The 18,697-nt window shown below is 32.0% G+C and overlaps 2 long non-coding RNA genes across 2 annotated transcripts; both read left to right on the plus strand.

The window, feature by feature from the left end:
• The first annotated feature begins 1,022 nt into the window (after nt 1–1,022).
• On the plus strand, nt 1,023–4,556 carry LOC127718021 (uncharacterized). The gene is made up of 4 exons (XR_007989531.1): nt 1,023–1,133; nt 1,747–1,859; nt 3,202–3,294; nt 4,380–4,556. It is a non-coding gene; the product is annotated as an uncharacterized LOC127718021 (long non-coding RNA).
• Nucleotides 4,557–13,106: 8,550 nt separating this feature from the next.
• LOC127718023 (uncharacterized) lies at nt 13,107–17,606 on the plus strand. Its single transcript, XR_007989532.1, has 4 exons — nt 13,107–13,207; nt 13,956–14,068; nt 15,981–16,073; nt 17,430–17,606. It is a non-coding gene; the product is annotated as an uncharacterized LOC127718023 (long non-coding RNA).
• Nucleotides 17,607–18,697: the final 1,091 nt, after the last annotated feature.

Genomic DNA, 18,697 nt, shown 5'->3' on the forward strand with positions numbered 1-18,697 from the left:
TTATTTGATTAACATATCTTATCATTTAATTAACATAGCCTATCATTTGATTAACATAGTTTATCATTTGATTAACATAGTTTATCATTTGATTAACATACTTTATCATTTGATTCACATAGTTTATCATTTGATTCACATATCTTATCATTTGATTAACATAGTTTATCATTTGATTAACATTTTGTATCATTTATCTTTGGCTGTCAGGGATTTTCGAAATTAAAACAAAATATGTTGGAAAAACAGTTATTTTCCTTCACGATATAAAATAGAATTATTAATCAAACATATACAGCAGATATTGTCAATAATTGAATAATAACACTGATGGTTAATTTATGGGATAATTATAGCTTACAATAATACGATAGAGAAAACTCCCTGTGGTTTTGGGGTTTTCGGTATTGTTTAACTTTGATATTTTCGGATTTCCGATATTAAATTGACCATTGACTAGAAATCATTTTTCAAAATGTCGAACCAATCATCTCCCATTCTGCCTTATTTTGAATTCTGAATTAGAAAGTGAGCGTTGAACAGACAACCGAGGAAATCTCGTTTAACAGTGCTTTATCAATGCGGCCAGTGTTTATTGGTGAAAGAAGCAGGAGTACCCAGAGAAAACCAACGATCTTCCACATTTAAACGAACTATTCAAGTCAATATAGATTGGAGTAAATTGCAACTTGCTTTGAGCGGGGTTCCAACTCACAACACACTACAAAAACAAAAGTCATTCACACACAAATTCAAATTTCAGATTCCACCAAATTGTATACAAAAAATAATTCAATGCATTTTGTTAGCTCGATTTTATCAATTCCTGCCTCCATACAAGACTAATTGCCAAATATTCAAGTTTTGTTTATACATTTAAAACTTTCCGAGCATATGTTACAGGATAATATAAATTAATTGAAATGTGCACCTATATAATTGATCGACGCTGACATAATATTATGAATTTGAAATTGATACCTTTTGGAATGGACAATAACCTTGGCTGATTCCAGATACAAAACGTGTTTTCCCTACCTAGAACAGTAATGCACATTGCTATATAAAATGCATTTACGCTTCATATCAGTTCAGTGTTCATTAAGTTTGATATCAGCTAACTGAAAGTCACTGTAAGTATTACATAAAGTACATTTAAAAATATTTGCGTCAATTTCTCTTGTATGTGTTTTACTAACAGGGTTTAATTTAAAAAAGTAGTTGACACATAATTAAACTTGAATATCTATTAACTTAAAGATAAATAATATACTAACAACAACTTCTTTCCGATTTTGACAATGTTAACATTTACCCTGAACCGTTCTTTGCACACAACATTAGCAGGTATATTTTCGCACATCAACACACTACTTTTGCATCAAAAACTTTCAGAGAGAAAGAAGAATATGTGAACAAAGTAATATACAAGATCTTGGGGATAAATTTTAACATTATGTAATGAAATTTTAATTACGGCTGTATGTGCATGTCTCAAGTCGAGAGGATGTAGTTCAGTAGTTGTCGTTGGTGGATGTCTGATATATTTGTTTTTCGGAAATACTTTTGTTGTTAATCATGCCGTTAGTTTTCTCGTTTGAATTGTTTTACATTGTTCATTACGGGCTTTTTAAATTGAACTCTGATGGATAGTTGTCTTATTGACAATCCCTCATCATCTTATACTTATATGGAAAGCCAAGTACAAAATTAAAAATTATGAACCTTACAAATATTTTTTTTCAGGAAGCTTAACATGTCGATTTTTCCATTGTTATGTCTTGTTTTGATTGCTTGTGTCTACGCACAGAGTCCTGACAACGTAGACGATGAAACAAATGATCTGGTCAAAAGGCACAGTAAGTTGAAGCTACAGATCAGATATATCGCTTTCGAAATATCAAACATTACTTGTGAAGCTCTTTGCAGAGTTACAGTAATTATTGTTAAACTCATATACGTTTTCACTATTCATGCTATTTATACAAATATATTATTTCGACTCAAATGATTTGAATTCCATGGAAAACAGTTGTCACTGTAATAAAATGGCCTTCATTTACTTTACGGGACCCTGTACCCCTGGGTTAGGGTTCAGTTTAAATGTAGATTTTGGGTAAGTTGTGTGTTTGTTTTCGATACGGGTAAGGGTGAAGTACAATGTCAGGTATAGGTTAATTTTAGGATAAGAGTAATTTAGTATAGCCCTTTAGAATTGGGTATTCTTAAGCACATGAGGGTTAATTAAAAATAGTTTTTACATTGACGTATCTCTGTTTACAAACGAAACTACATATAAAACTAAAAAAACTAGGAATACACTTTTTATTCTTAATCGCCAAAATTATGTTTGATGTCGTGTGTAAATTGAAGTAATTTAAGTGTCATTACGATACTGTACATGTGGTTGCTTTTTTTTTTACAAGACTTGATTCTTGCGGTAGTGAATGCGTATTTTCATGTTTATCTCTAACGTACAACAGACTACTCCTTATATAATGATATTTATTTTAAATTCAAACAAACAGACCAACATCAACAGACGGAAATATAGCAAGTTCCTGTTGTCTATGATTGGTTTAACTTATATGGGGCACGTGAAACCTAGTTTGCAAGAACAACTAAGAAAAATAGACACTATATCTAGCTTAAATAGATACCAAGTGACAAACAAAAACCACAATTCTACGTTTCAGAAACCTATGGGTATGGATAGATTCATTGGTCGTACCCTTAAAGTTAATAACGTCACACCACTGTCTGACTTTCTATTGATGGGAACACTTTAACCAATCAAAACGATTCGGAAACATTACACCGCTTTAGATTCTTAAACGGCGAACTACACATACTGATATGTCATGAGATAATAAACTTTCAATGCTATTTTATATAACGATTCGTTAAGTTTAAGTCGGTTTAATAGCATTTAGATTGAAAAAAGTAACAATTCTAAATGGTATTGGTTTGTCTTCATACTTAATGTTGCTTCTCCTATAGACAAGATACATCCGGTTTGGACATTAACAGTGATTAAATTGAGCTTTCAGAAAGCAGAAAGTAACATCTTAATAAAACAGCGTTCATTTTGCAAACGTTCAGATAACCAGCAATTATGATATTAACTTCCATTTTTTTCCTGTGATGAGGAGTTTACGGCGATTTAAGAGTTTTTATAATTTCTTATTTTTTCCTCACAAGGGATTCAAGTTAGCGGTCATTATCAGTCTAGAAACGGATGGCGTATTGGTGGCCATTTTCATCATGGATGGGGAGCACACCGTGGAACAGGAGGTAAGATAAACATTTTTCAGCTAAAAACAACAGGCGCTTTGGGGTATTGGCCTTATTATTTCTTATCTTTATTTAAGTTAAGACGTTTTGTAAGTGTCCCTTTGATATTTCAACTTTTTTTCTTTATTTCATGTGTTCTTGGTTTTATTCTCGTACAATCGTACAATAACTGTAACTAAAGAAAGCGTGAAGAAACTGCCCTTATAAGAAAGATTTGTGGTAAGATCATTATATGGACTAAAACTATAACACTTGTTTGAGAAAATAAGTTCCAGTATTAAAGTAATTGTAATAAAAAATCTGAGACAGCAAAAAATAAAAGAAAGAAAATTAGAATAAAGAAGTTAAGAATAAAAGAAAAACACTGGAAAATAATTTGTGAGTCCTCGCCACAAACGCTTTTGCTTAAATTATCATTGAAGACTTTTCTGTTTTATTGAATGAGATTTATATCTCATTTGAATTCGTCCATTTACTTTTCTTTCTTCCTAATTAGTCTTTTGAGAGGATCAATAATGTCGCAATCTTGTTTTCCGAGAAAGAAAAAAACGACTGTTAAGAATCCCATGTTCCGTGTTTTAGATCTTGTATTTTTTTGTATACGATTTCCGTTTTGTTTTCATTTCACTTCATTGTAGACGAATGAAATACGAGAAGATACAAACGGACAATAAAAATCATTAGTCGAATGCTAAAAGAAAAACGACGAAAATGCGACAACATTTTACAAAACTACACACAGAAAACAAACGATTAACCAATACGAACCACATCAAAAACAACGACACTACGCTTTTGATAATAAAAGTTGAAGCTGTCTTGTATTACAAACACACTGAATCGGTCGTAAAATAAACAAATCGAAACGGTTTTATAATGATCACACTGAAATGGTCGTTGAATAACCATACTTAAATGGTCTTATTCTAAACACACTGAAATAGTCGAATAATTAACACACTAAAATGGTTACATAATAACCACGTGCAGACTGAAACAGTCCTATAATAAAATTATCACCAGTTTAAAGAAAAGAGAGAGCTTATATACGTATTTTTTAAACTAACAATTACCCTATGTTGAAGGTGGCATTTCAATCTCTAAGTCCTGGGGCAAAAAGAGAGCATCAACTGTCTGCATGTCAAGATGTGCATATGCCTGCAGAAATTCTACAGTTAGATGTATGAAGAGCTGTCTTATGAATATGTGCTGATATGTTCTCTAATGTTTTGTTGTGAAATAAAGAATTACTGAATCTTGAATATTTATTGCCTGTATGTATATAAATAACAAACCAGCCCTAATGTTTGTTCACCTTAATAGCAGCAACTGAACATTCAGTAAATTCAATATGACGCTTTGCCAATCTGGTGGTTTCCAAAGTGCTTATTTGCCTTTAAAAAGATGGGCTAAATTTATCTATGATCAACTATGCCAAAGGGTGTTGAAACTTTATTTTTTTTTATATTATCTTCCTGTATCAACTGAAGTCAGTCCGTGTTTAATGCTAAGCAAAAACAGGTGGATCGATATTCTAAAGTTCAACATGTAATTCGGCATTTATAAAGATAAGAAAAAAATCCTATCGAAATAATTTTCCTTTAGTCAAACTTCACCAAAGGAGTAGGGCCATAAATGGTTAAAAACGGCCCTGTCTACGAAATTGACGAAATTACTACAGAAGGATCACTAACTAGTGTATTTCATAAAATGATAATCATTAGACTTGTAACTGTGTTTGTATAATTTTCCAGAGCGTCAGAAAAGACAAAGGTACATTTGTATCTTAGCCATTTGCGCGTAACGTTAACATTTTGTTCATTAACGTTCTCGTAACTTTATATTCATTTTACCACAAGAATTTACAAACATATTTCTTGAATCTTGTCCATATACTAGTATCGTGTTTTTTAACTATATTAAAAGAAGCTTACTAATATTGAGGTTTAAGCTGCACATAAGCTCTTCAATTAAATTTTGTATCAGTGGCCCGAATACTCGTTTTCTGCATTGATATTCACGAAATAGAAATTGCAGAGACCATGTTAACAAACATAAATCTATAGCATAGATTAAATTAAAAGTCCTAAAGGATTTTAAAACATAAGCAATGAATGTCTTCTACTGGGAAGACGGAATTTAGATTGAAAGCTGTAAAATATCATGGTGAGCGAAGTACTGTCGTAAAAAATGTACGATGATAGTTGATTACACCACATCATCTTATTTGTATATGGAAAGAAAACCCGTGATTCACTTAAACACAGAAAATTTTATTTTCTACTAAAGAAGTAAAAGATGAAAACACAGATAAAGATAAACAATGTGTATAGACAGTGCATAGCATTACATGTACTTCAATAATCATATAATTCATTACAATTGTACAAAAGTCATCAGACACTAGAACTAGACGTGCACTCATAAAAACGATTTTGTTTACAGATATGCAATTCAAAACTGACTATTATTTCAAAAGCAAATTTATTTATAACATTTTTGATTTTGAAGCTATGTATTTGATTTTTTAGACTGTACAACGTTTTATCAAATCTAAAAGCTATGAGATTTTGATCATTCATTTTTTAACAGCATAGTTTAAAAAACTGAGACTTTATGCTTATGCATACATGTAGCATTAAACTGATTTTAGAAGGAATTTCAACTACATGTTTTGATATGATTTCATTGCTACAAATGGATCCTCAATACTTTTTATTTTTATTCCTTTTTACAAATTCTTATTTTCACTTAGACTCATAAATGTTTTTAAACGATTATATGTATCTCAAATATTGTGACACTGATCTTATTAAACTATATGTGGAATAATTATTTGATTCTTTTATGTTGACAATGCACATTTTCGTAGTATTTTTCAAAAGTAAATATTAAAATTAAAGAATCATAAGATCAATAAAATTATACAACACCATGAACATATAGAGGCGACAAAAAGAAAAACAGCAATAACATAATACAAAAACAGATTACTATAGATAAAACACGATCCTCGGACCACAACAATGACCGAAATAAATCAAAAATATAAAGATATCTCATAGATATTTCATTCATAGTAAGCAGCCATTTTTTGTTGGTCTCTTGTAGCATAGTCTCATCCAAATTTAAAAGAGACCACCAAAAAAGGACCAAATAAAAAATGCATTCCGACAAATTATGCACGCTATCCCGCGTGAATATCAGATATTTATTTGAAGATACCCAAGCTTTATCATTGTGTCGGATAGTTTTGTTTCATCTTTATTTCAGTTTTCATTGCAAACAAATATTTGTTCTGGTTGAATGTCACGAACAGTATACACCATGCCTTTTCATGGCGTCGTAATCTTTATTTTAATTAAAAAAATATTGACAAGCGAATTTAACCACTGTTCAATATGATATCAAAATTCTCACGTGGTTACTTCTTATATCCTACAATTTTCAATGCATCTGTAGTAATTATTTAAAATGTTAACTTGGCATGCCATACTTGATAGAAAATGTGAACGTGAAAGAAAACACATCATCAAAGCGTCAACATGAGATTACATTCCACGGAGGTTACATTTCGACGATATCGTCTTTATAAACGATATCGTCTTTATAAACGATATCATCTTTATAAAACAAAATATGTGTATCTAAAAGGAATTTGGTATTATTAATAAATTTTAGTGTTGACACTCATATCGATCTGCTGGATGTAGAATTTTACGGAAAAAACTACGGCTCAATTTAAAGCTGTCCTATTTTTGTTTGCATAGCACAGACCGGTCTAATTATTAGGTGACACGGTAGTATTTCCCTGCCATAGGCGACAATAGTAACATATAAAAAAATTTCATTACTTTCTAACACTCCCCAAGACCCAAAACCTACTGTAAATTGAAGTACTTTCATTCAGATATTCAGAAATAAATGAGAAACATCATCATGACCGTTTACTTTTTTAGCTATTGTCACCAGTCTAAGGGAACCAGTCATTTACATCATATTTGGCCGCAGTAAATGCATTATTTCAAAAAAATTGTCAAAAATTTATTTCTATAGTTGGATTTAAAAATAGGTATTTTTTATACTCATTAGTGGTTAAGATACTTGAAAAAAAATGTTTCTGGTTGATAATCCATTTCAATGTCCAATCACAATGTTCACCTAAGTAGGGTACACAAAGGAGCAATCTAAAACGTGGGAAGCAAATACTACCGTGCCAACATGACAACATAACGTGGGAATGAACTTAAAAATAATTTGCAAATTCACAAATATTCATTTCCACCAATTTGTCTTGTTTTCTAATAAAAACAGTTTTGGGGACGTATCTATTCGTGTTTAAAAACTTCGCTGGGTCGGCAGTTAACGTAGTTTCGCTAAAAATAAAGACATGTTATTCAATTTTCTTCTTTTATGTTTGTTAAAAGTAAAAAAAAAATAACTATAGAATTTATTTCTATTTATAGCAAGTTCTTGGTACAGTTATTTCATCACATAATCTATCATACCTCGGAAATGTTGCGTTGATAGATATAAGAAGATGTGGTATGAGTGCCAATGAGACAACTCTCCATCCAAGTCAAAATTAATAAAAGTAAACCATTATAGGTCAAAGTAGGGTCTTCAACACGGAGCCTTGGCTCACACCGAACAGCAAGCTATAAAGGGCCCCAAAAATTACTAGTGTAAAAACATTCAAAATTCATTGAATCAGGATTTGCTTGTTAGAAAAAGTTAAATTTTCGATGTGGTCACAGACCGCGACCACGCTTAATATTGTTGCAAACTGAGTCAAAGTATCAAACAATCAGAATAAGAGTAAAATTACTTTGGTCGAGGCATGTGGCCAATGCGAAATTTAACCATGAAGTGTGAAATTCTTTCAGAATTTGAACATTTTGAGCGTTCCGGTTTGAATCCGGATATTACGTCACATTAATGACGTCACAAAAATTTGATTTTATACTATAATAGCAAATAACGTTATACGTATAACAGTACCCAAATTGCACCGATATTATGTACGTCTTTCAACATAGCTAAATATATCTAAATATTCACAAAACGTTCACAGTATATATAAACAGACGAAGTGCTTACCGGAAAAAGTAAAATCTACGAAAACGTCGATATGCGACGTCCACAAAAATGATCAATTAAAATATGTTACAGAAATCCATTTCTTAAAAAATGAATAGTAAGCATGGACTATTGTCAAATTGTTCTGGATATTTGGAGAAATAAAACAAACATCAGTTATTCGATTTTAACGTATGTGAATTTAAGCATTGGTGCAATTTGGATACTCCTTATTATAGAGTCATGGATCGTTTGGAGGTCGGTTCAACCCCATTTTTCTATGATTCAATATGGATTTAAAATTAAATTGGTGAAACCATATAGTAATTTAGGATACATCTACAAAATAAACACAGAATGGAAACTTTTGCCCGGGTCATAAATAAACGTAGGTGAAAAAACTGTTAAAATAGGTGTAATTTAGGTACCCTCACGTTATATGTTTAAGCTATAAAGGATCCACCTTATTTCTCTTTTATTTTTTGTCACCTCACAGGGCCAATATCGACACTTCGTAGCCATACTCCTTTTAGTTGACCAACCATTTAAAAAAAAAAAATCGGCAAACACCAATGAGCCAATTTGTCAGTTTGATTGCAATCATCTTTAGACGAGAAAAAGTGTCAGGGATATACTAGTATATGAGTAAGGCGGGCTGCAATAAACAAAAATGTAAAGAAAATTCTGCGTCCTGTAAAATATATACTTATAACAATGAAAATATTATTTTACTTTGATGAAAAATAGATAACTGAATGAAATAAGGTAATATCATAAAAAAAAAGCATTTGGGAATGGATACATACAGAGGAAAAACATCTCTCGAGCCAGCTGGGATGCCCAACATAAGGTAAATTGTTTTCAAATTTTGTCCTAAAGAGTAAAAGCTGATGATAAGATACTATAAGTATTCAGGTATCGGCAGAGTAATAGCAATTTTAGCAATGAAAAAAATCTGGTAGCAACACATAAAGTGACACGCAGGATTTTCAAAAAAGGCTTAAACTGGATACACCACAATTGCCAATTCAAAATGCAACTCATCAAAGTTTTTTTTAATGAAAACAAAATATTGCATTTTCTAACAACATAACAACTTTAAAAACAAACTTAACTTTCGAAATGTTGTCACATTGTTTTTGAACAGTTCACGTAATCATTGAAATTGTAGATCAGAAAACAATATAATGTATTTTACACTATCTATGCTTTAAATTCTTTTTTTGAACACTCTCAAAATACGAGTGTGAGTTTTTTGGCTCTGGAAGTTGAAATTTTCCATTTTCCTATATATTGACACTCGTTTTGCTGTTGTTCGTGTTGCTTTTTCAATTATATTCTATAGACCTTAAAACTATCATTTCACATTGATACAAATCAATTAGTTTCATCAATCAGTTGTCAAATGTAGGAAAAAATTCAGATGTAAATAAGACAAAATTGCACCCAAAGAGAGGATTTAGAGAACAAATCACACGACTAAAATATTGTGTAGTCTAAATAAATTTTAAGTCCCATTTTATGCAGGTAACGTTTCAATAAAATATACTTAGAATGTGAATCGAAAGTCGAATAACCGATTTAAATTTACTTACAGGAGCACCTGAGATCATCCTCGTTTGTGGGGTTTGTGTTGCTCAATCTTCTTTTCGTTTATTTGCTATGGCATTATCAGTTTCTTTTCGACTTATGAGTTTGACTGTTCTTTTTATTCTTCCAACTTTCTTTTACAATCTCTTTGAAAGCAATCACATATCAGCAAAGATGATGTGTTCAATTAATACAACATTTTACTATTTTCGCTGTATGAGGTTTTGAAAGAAGACATTCCTTGTCTCAACAAGCAGACACGTTTCCTGCTTAATACACACCTCCCTATATACACACATCGACCTGTTGTGTTTGTGTTCATCAATAAAAATAATAAAAATTATCAGAATAATTTACGTTATAATATAAAAAATGGAACCTATGTAAGAAGTCCTGTACAATAAATATAAAAAAGGAGATGTTGAATTAATGTCAATAAAACAACTATTCACCATTTTTCAAGGCTTTTTTGCCTTGCATCGACTAGATGGCAGGGGCTAGCTATATACCGGTGTCACACTGTTATTTCCATCGGCTGCATAAACATTTTATTAAGGAAGTTTCCTCCGTTTAGCTAGCCCAAAACGTGGGTGCAGCTATCATCTGTCCTTTCTGTGTATCCCTCTGCTAACAGCCTACTAAACGCTACATAACAAGACACAGGCTAAGCAACACGAACCTCATAAAAAAACTGCGAATATGTCAGGTGCTCTAGTAGGGTAAGTAAATATTGCTCAACATGTCGCATCCATCGTTTTTCTCATGTTGAGTCTCATTAGATGATGTCACAATCGAGTAAAGAAACATGTGAATATGGATACGACAATTGGAACATATCTTATGTCACAGATATTCCATAACGGTCAACCCATCATGGTGTCCGGAAAAAAATCGAAAATTGACTTCAACTTTACCACTGGAAACCCTTGATTTCATAGCATCTGTGTAAGCAGCATCCCTCTATCAATGAAAGCATGAAATGCTTGATAACTGTGAGATATATACGCCATATGCCTGCACTCCTGAAATGTTACATAGAAGTGGAAAGTTTGCAATTTGAAAGATAAAATGATCTCTTATGTCATTTTATTTTGATCAAATTACCCTCGTTGTCAATTTCTAGATGTAAAACAAAATATGAAGCACACATTTGAACTACTAGTTCATTTTTAGCCGGATAACTGCCCTTTTGGAATCATCTATCAATCATTACCTATTTACTGTCAAATGAGAGTATAGAGTTGGTTACATTTCTTGGAAGTCCTCCTCCAAATGAATTTCTACAACTAAAATAGGCGTGTCCTACACCATTTTATAGATGAATTGGACTTCGAGAAAACAAGTTTTATAAGGACAGACAAACGCTGAAACAAAGAAAAAAGCAAAAGTTTGCGACTGAATGTCAATTCCCAGAAAATGAAAGAAGAGTACGTTGTGTTAAGAAAGTTATGATTCGTATTTTTTTCAACCTGGAAAAGTACATTGTGTGTAACAACATAGGGAAAACTTTCAAAGTATTCAAATAGAAAAATAACTGCCATAAATACATGTACAACAAACAATTTCAGTCAAGAACACAAAAAAAACCCCAAGTAACCCGAAAATAAAAAAACCAATCCAAAACAAATTGAAAAAAAAAGAAACACTAATACAAAATGAAAAAAAAAAAAAATGAAATTTGAACAAATAAGATAATTCTCACACATATATACATGGCTCATATGTATAGACGCCAAAGTACATAGATACATGTAAAGCAGTTCATATTTGATAAGATAAACAATAATCAAAATAAAAAAAATAAATAAAAGTGTACATTTTAAGGTAATAGAAGATTTATGGTAAAAGTTTCAGTCACTTCTTTACAACGATCGTGCAGTTTGAATAACATGTTAATTTGAACGAACGGACACACCACTCATCCTTTCACTGGGCCGAGTGAGGATGTATTACAATTAGTTTGAAACATAAGTCGTTTTGTTTATCTAACATGATTGAGTCTCTTTATTATATGATTTTTTCAAAATAATTTTCGTGATGGCCAATCCATTCTGATTTTGTCCAGCTGTTACAAAACATGATCCATTCTATGACATTTGTTAATTCAAAGAATCGATTGAAGTGACACCTGTGCTTTATCTATAAAACATGATTTCCTGAAATCGAAGCAAAATATATTCGAAGAACTGTTATTTTCTCTTACGGTATTATATTTAATTATCAATCGAATATATACACCAGATACTATTGATAATTGAATTACATGTATAACACTGATTATTGGTTCATGGTATAATAATAAACTGACAATAACTCGAAACCCTCTGTGGTGTTAATTTAGAGTTGTTGTTATTGTTAAACTATGAAATACATGTATTCAGATTTTCGACATTAACCATTGACGAGAATTTGTTTTGTCAAAATGCCCAACCAATCAGCCCTAGTTCCCCTTAATTTTGTATTATGAATAAGAATCAAAGTGAGCATTGAACAAACCAGCGAGATAAAACATCTTTTAATTAGTTGTTTGCTCTTTGTACATGTTGAACATCTTTCAATATGTGTAATGGTCTTCGAACATGTCGAACACCATTAAACATGTTCAAGAACTAGATGTGAATTTAATTAAGGCTTAAAGTACTACATGATTGATTGACAGTGTTCAACGCCACTTTAGCACTCTAGACTTTATCACTGGGACAAGTTTTTTTTGCTGAAAGAAGCCGATGTACCCGGAGAGAACCAACGGCCTTACACAGGAAAAATGACTATTCAAGACAATATTTATTCGAGTCAAATGTACCCTACTTTGAGCGCGGTTCTAACTCACAACGTATTACAAATAAAAACAAAAGTCATTCACACACAAATTCACATTACAAATTCCACCAAATTGTGTATAAAAATGAATGTTATGCATTTTGTAAGCACGATTTAATCAATACCTGTCTTGATACATTACTAACTGCCAAACATTCAAGTTTTTCCTATACACTTAAAACTCATCGAGCTTTTGTTACAGGGCAACATACAATAATTGAAATATGCACCGATATAATTGATCGGCGATGATATATTATTATGATTTTGAAATTGATACCTCTTGGAATAAACAATAACCTTGGCTGATTCCAGATACAGCATGTGTTTTTGCTACCTAGAACAACAATGCACATTTCTATATAAATGTCGCTGCATAACAGTTAAGTGTTCACTTGAGAAAGACATCACCGAACTGTAAGCTGTAAGTATTACATAAACTATAATTAAATATTTTTGCGTAAAATATGTATAGTCAACATCCACTGTATGTCGTATCACAGGGTCAAATTCTAAAAAAAGTATTTAATTGGATTCTAATATTAATTAAGATATATAACATACTGAAAACATTTTAAAAATGTCTCTTCGATTTTGACAATGTTAACATTCTCCCCGAACTGTTCTTTGTAAAAACACTCAAAAAGAAATAGGTTGATAAACAGTAGATTACTTTTATGAATAAACCCAAAATATACTTGAATTTAAAGAAGTTTTAAGGAAAATTATAAGAATTAACGGAAGTGTGTACCTTTATACTTATAGGTGTATTCTCCTGATTGAATCTTTAAAATTATATTTGTAAAACAATTATATACTTTATTTTCTTTTATTACTTATATCTGTACTATTTATTTCTTTCGAATAACTGTTTTGGATTATATTGACAAATATTTATCAGAATAAAAATATAAAAAAGGAATGTGGAGTTGGTATACAAAACAAAATATGCAGCAATTATCCACAGTGATTTCTCCAACATATGTAATACATACAATGTCTTATCCATGAATGAAGGTATTAATTTGAATATTTTAACATTAAAATCTTATAAAGTAGGTTATTCTCAAATGTTTCAAAACAGAAGTTTAGCAGTACTACAAGGTTACATAACCAACAAGCAAAGTCACGTGAAAAATTATGAATTTTATAAATGTTTTTATTATTTTAAGGAAACTAATCATGTCGATAATTCCATTGTTATTTCTTGTATTGGTTGCTTGTGTTTACGCACAGAGCCTTGACAACGTCGACGAAGAAACAAATGATCTAGTCAAAAGGCACAGTAAGTTGACACTTCAGATGAGATGTCTTACAGCTCTAGAACTATTTAATGTTACGTGTTAAAAACTATTTGCACTTGTACAGTAATTATTGTTGAATTTTTATACTTTCTGCCGATTTATAGAAATATATGATAACGGTTTCAGTGATATGAGTTCCATAGGAAAGAGCTACCATTCTTATAAAATGACCTTCATTTCTATTTAGTGACCCTGTCCTTCAGGGCTAGGGTTTGGTGTAGGATATGGGTTAGAGTAAGGGTTAAGTGAGTTTTTATTTTAGATGGGGATTGGGATTAGAGACTTTGGTTAGGTATAAGTAAAGGTTACTTTTAGGATTAGTTATCTAATGTAGCCCTATATGGTTAGGTCCCCTTAAGAACAAGAAAGTTAATAAAATAATAGTTCATACTTTGGTGTATCTTGTTAGATCTTAGGTGACGGGCGGAAATAAAAAGAATACACTTTTTATTCGTAATCGCGAAAATAACGTTTGATGTTGTATGTAAATTATGGTAATTTTATGTGTCATTTCTATCCTGTACATGGCTGCGGCAATTATTTTTACCTGCGTCGCCGAAGGCTAAAGCAGGTTTAGTAACCGCGGTAACCCGTCCATTCGTCAATCCATCCAAATGATCAAGGGTAGCTTTTCTGCCAATTTTTTCTGGGCATCTATAAAAGGGAAAAATTTGATATTTGGTCTGAAACTTGATAATGTTGTGTTGTAGCGAGTGAGCAATTTAATATCCGCCATGCAGCCACGTCTTGTTTGCCGATCGTTTGAAATTTCACAACACACATTGTACAAGGAAAATATTCGTTTAATTTGTCTTGGCTTTTAGTTAGGGGAACGATTTAATATTTGGTCTGCAGCTTGATAACATTGAGTTGTAGCGAGTAAGCAATTTTCATATAAGCCGTGCATGTATTTCCTCTTTGTCGGTATTTTGAAATTTTACAACACTCATTTTACTAGGAAAATTTCGTAAAACTTCTCATGACTCCTTTTGAAGGGAATGATTTAGTATTTGGTCTGCAGCTTCAAACTGTTGATTTTTAGCGAGCAAATAATATTTACATCCACCGTCCAGCCACTTGCTGCTTAACGACGGTTTGAAATTTTACAGCAATCATTGTACAAGGAAAAACTTAAAAAGGTTAAACTTCATTTGAGTCGTAACAAAGGGGCTAATTTTATTTTCCCTCTGCAGCTTAATTATGTTCAGTTGTAAATAGTAATCAAATTTTACATCCGCAATGCATCCACTTCCTCTATATTTTGAAATTTTACAACACCAATTGTACAAGGATAATTTTCGTCGCATGTGTTTGTCTTTAATGAAAGGAAATGTCAGTTATGCTTCATTATACATGTCCCCTCAATCAATTGGATGCAGCAACGCATGTTCAGACCTTGTATTGGTCTAGTTACAAGTCTTGATTTATTCATAAGAGTATGCATATTTTCATCGTTTAACGCTCAAACAACTTTAGTTTAATTTCCATTGCTGAGAATATTTTAACCAACCATAACGATTTTGAAATATTACACAGTATCCATTATAATCTGAAACGGCGAATTACGCATTCTGAGATAAAATTATTTTTAATACTATTCTATATAACAATTCGTTCAGTTCAGTTTCTTAAAAGCATTTAGACGAAAATAATTATGTCAGAATACTAAATGGTAATGATTTGTTCTCATGCTTATTGTTGCTTCTGATATAGACAAGATAGTTTTGGCATTAGATTAAGCTTTCCGATAGCAGAAAGATTTTCGGGATACAACAGCGTTCTTTTTCTTACGTTCAGATAATCAGCAATAATGATATTAATTTTCCGTTATTTTTCTGTGATGAGGAGTTTACGGCGATTTGAGAGTTTTAATTTCTCATTTTTCCTCACAAGGGATTCAAGTAGGCGGTCATGTTCAGTTTAGAAACGGATGGCGTGTTGGTGGCCATTTTCATCATGGATGGGGATCTCATCGCGGAACAGGAGGTAGGATAAACAGATTGCCACTAAATACACAACCATTTTTGGAGATGGACCCTCTTTTTTCTCTCCTTTTTTATGTTAAAAAAATATTGTTAAATTTTCTTAAATACTAAAATTTGTACTTTGTTCCTTTATTTCATGTATTATTGTATTCATTACTATTAATCTTACGCGCGTCTTGCGTATTAAACTATAAACCTGGTACCTTTTGATAGCTATTTTTTGTGTGTGTCTCTGTCCTGTATGTTCTCCCATTTATTTGAATTGTAGTCCTGTCATGTAATCTTGTCATTTTAATGTTATATTTAACATTGCCATAAAAGCGGGAGGTTTGGTTAGCCACAAAACCAGGTTCAACCCACCATTTTTTCTTAAAATGTCCTGTACCAAGTCAGGAAAATGGCCATTGTTATATTATAGTTCGTTTCTGTGTGTGTTGCATTTTAGTGTTGTGTTTCTGTTGTGTCGTTGTTCTCCTTTTATATTTGATGTGTTTCCTTCAGTTTTAGTTTGTAACCCGGATTTGGTTTTTTCTATCGATTTATGAATTTCGAATAGCGGTAAACTACTGTTGCCTTTATTTACAATACAAGTAGTGTTTCTTATCTAAAATTAGAGTAGAGGGACAGGCCGTAAAAACTAGATATTTTTGTAAATGATATGGAGAAGAGATATATTGATAACACTGAAAAGGTCGTGAAGTAACCACAATGAATCAGTCGTATAATGAACACATCGAAACGGCCGTAAAATAAACACACGGAAACGGTCGTATAATAAACATACGCAAATAATAACCATATGCACACTTTCACGGTGGTATAAAAATCACACTAAATTATTACCAGTTTTAAAGAAAAGAATTAGTTTTTTAGTTTCACCACTGTCCTAGATTGGGGAGGGCTTGGCGACAACAAACTAGTTTAACACCGCAACATTCTGTATGTGCCCGTCACAAGTCAGGAGCCTGTAGTTCAGTGGTTGTTGTTTGTTGCTGTTTATCATATTTCTTTTTAGTTCATTGTTTTGTTCATTAATCAGGTCGTTAATTATCACGTTTGAATTGTTTTACATTATTTTGTCATTTATGTGCCTTTTATAGCTGACTGTGAGGAATGGGATTTGCTCATTGTTGAAGGTCGTACGGAGACCTATAGTTGTTAAAGAGACGCGAAAGATACAAAAGGGACATTCAAACTCAGTCAAAAATAAATTGACAACGCCATGGCTAAAAAAGAAAAAGATCAACTAAAATGTTATTTGGTGTCTGGTGGAGAGTTGAATCATTGACAATCATACCACATCTGATTTTTATATTAGATATTTATTTTTTAAACTAACAATAACACTATGTTGAAGGTGGCATTTCAATCTCGAAGTCCTGGGGCAAAAAGAGAGCATCAACTGTCTGCATGTCAAGATGTGCATATGCCTGCAGAAATTCTACAGTTAAATGTATGAAGAGCTGTCTTATGAATATGTGCTGATATGATCTCTGATGTTTTGTTTTGAAATAAAGAGTAATCATATGTTGAATATCTTTTGCTTGTATGTATAAAACTAAAACAGTCTACATGTTTGTTCCCCATAAGAGCAGCAACTGAACAATCGAATGCATAGAAAGTCTGTCTTGAATTTTGCTTTTACTTTTTTGCCGAGTGTGCGTTTTACGACTGAAAATAAATGCCCAGCTAAAATGTTAAACTGACTAGCTGCAATTTAAAAAAAAAATTTCTTATTGCAGTATTATTCTACTGATTGTTTTCATCTTTCAATATGTCCCTCCAGCACTCAACCCCTAGTTTGGAAACCATCACTGTTTTAATATTATGCGAAGGCGGAAATCTATTGACGTCATCTGAAAATTTGATATAACGATTTGCCAATCTGGTGGTGTCCAAAGCCGTTTTCTGGATTTAACAACCTGTAACACAAACTTCAAACTGATGCAGGATTGAAGAACAGACATACTAACGGTCGGTTGCACAAACAGGAAAACGTAGTGTCCCTTTTTATCGCTAGGCATAAATGGTGGATCATTTCAAACTTGCAATGCCTTTCTTGCTCTTTTTAATCACTTTCAAATACCGAGTGTGAGTTCATGTGCTCCGGAAGTTTAAACTGTCCATTTTCCTATAGTGACACACGTAATGATGTTGTTGGTGGTTGTTTAAAAATTCTGTTTTATAAATTCAAATCACCATTATTTCACATAGATACAAATCAAGTTGTTTTATCGATCATTTATCAAATGTAGGAAAACTTATGTATTGTAAATAAGACAAAATTGTACCCCTAAAAAAGAGGATGTAGATAACTGTTTCACACACGACTAAAATATTTTTTAGTCTGAATTAATCTTCAGTCCCATTTCATGCAGGTACTACAGAGGTTCAATAAAATATGCTCAGAAGGCGGACCGAAAGTCGAATATCCGGTTTAAATTTGCTGAGGGTAACACCTGAGTTAATCCTCGGTTTTTGTGTGGGTTTGTGTTGCTCAGTCTTTGGTTTTCTTTGTTGTGTTCTGTAGACTGTTGTTTGTCTTTGTGCCGTTTTTTATTTTTTTGCTATGGTATTGTCGGTTCCGTCTTATGAAGTCGACTATTCCTTTTAATTTTTCCGCCT

This window comes from Mytilus californianus, unplaced genomic scaffold (genome assembly GCF_021869535.1).
Source record: "Mytilus californianus isolate M0D057914Y unplaced genomic scaffold, xbMytCali1.0.p SCAF_10, whole genome shotgun sequence".
NCBI classification, from domain to species: Eukaryota; Metazoa; Mollusca; class Bivalvia; order Mytilida; family Mytilidae; genus Mytilus; species Mytilus californianus.